The 1398-nt window shown below is 24.4% G+C and overlaps 1 pseudogene; it reads right to left on the reverse strand.

Annotated features, from left to right (window-relative positions):
- Positions 1-494: 494 nt before the first annotated feature.
- On the reverse strand, positions 495-986 carry LOC112604310 (annotated as a pseudogene).
- Between the last annotated feature and the right edge of the window lie 412 nt (positions 987-1398).

The raw sequence follows: 1398 nt of genomic DNA on the forward strand, positions 1-1398 counted from the left end.
AAATGTATTTGAAATTTAATTTTTAGAATTTTTAAGGATACTTAATAACCATATTTTCATATCCTTAAACATTTTTGTACCTACTGAGAATAGTAAGTACAAATTAAGTATGTAATTTAGATTTGAAAATGTGAAGCTATAATGATTTCTAGTTAAAGGTTTTTTTAGTTTTTAAAAATTATCTAAATAATTAATTGTCTTATTGAGTCCCACTTTTTTTTAAATTTTTTTTCAGTGTACCCTTCTATTTATTTGGAAATTTTTTTTTTTTATTATTTAATTTTTTATTTATTTACCATGCCCCCACGGTATTGTGACAGTAAATTTTGTATGGAACGCTTATTCATCCAACATCCGCTGAAGCCCCATTCTAGTTTTTTTCCAAATCAAGAACTGATTTTAATCACTTATAAGCTATATAAATCTATTAGTTTATTGTTTTAAATGTATTTTTTTACTTAATTATTTTATTAATTATTTGATTGTCTTACTGCTTAATCTAATGAAAAGTTAAATTAATTTAAATTAATAAAATAGGAACACAATATAAATTATTTATTGATACAATATTAAGATTACTATATGATATTTCAAACTGTACAACATTTCCATTGTATTGCAAATACATTTTTTTAATGCTATAACCAGTTTTACAGTTATATCGATTTAAGCCTTGATCTTTAATTTTTTTTTTAACTTCATCTAGTTTTATAAATTTATCATTGCACCGAAAAATGTTTGCTCTTGTATGTTTGTGTTTCAACGCGCCATATTCTGTACCTTATTCAAATATTGGGTCATTTTATTATTATTTAAAATTAAATAAAAATTATCAAATTAAAATTGACTTACATAATTCATACATGTCATTTTCACATAAAATAACTACTGCAAATAAATTACGTGGAAAACCTAGAGCCCTATCCAACACCTGATACTGGGACACGAACAGTTGTACTAACTTTGAGCTTTGAGAATTTTTCGTTATTTAGTCAATTTTGATATGTTTGACGTTTGTTTTTCGAGACAAATAACCAATTTTTGTCGTTTACCCTTTGATTCTTCTCAATCTTTTTACATTTAAAAAAAATCAACAATTGCTTTTTTGTAATTTAAATATAATTAATATTTAATAATTTCTACACTTTTAGTATTTCTTAATTAATTTTTTGACAACTTGTCGGAGTTTAAGCAGATATACTAATAAGCTACTAAACCGTTTCTTATTATTACTTAAGTTATCGCTAATTGGGTTTTTGCTTGTCTATCTACATTCGTTATGATACTTTGATTAAACGAAATTTTGTTGCGTAACACTTATCACTAGACATTCTTGTAGAATTTCGTTCACGCCGATACAAATGAATTCACCAACTAAACTATAAATTGACGCCAATA

The sequence above is a fragment of the Melanaphis sacchari genome, unplaced genomic scaffold, assembly GCF_002803265.2.
Source record: "Melanaphis sacchari strain LSU unplaced genomic scaffold, SCAv2.0 Contig11_pilon_pilon, whole genome shotgun sequence".
Taxonomy (NCBI): domain Eukaryota; kingdom Metazoa; phylum Arthropoda; class Insecta; order Hemiptera; family Aphididae; genus Melanaphis; species Melanaphis sacchari.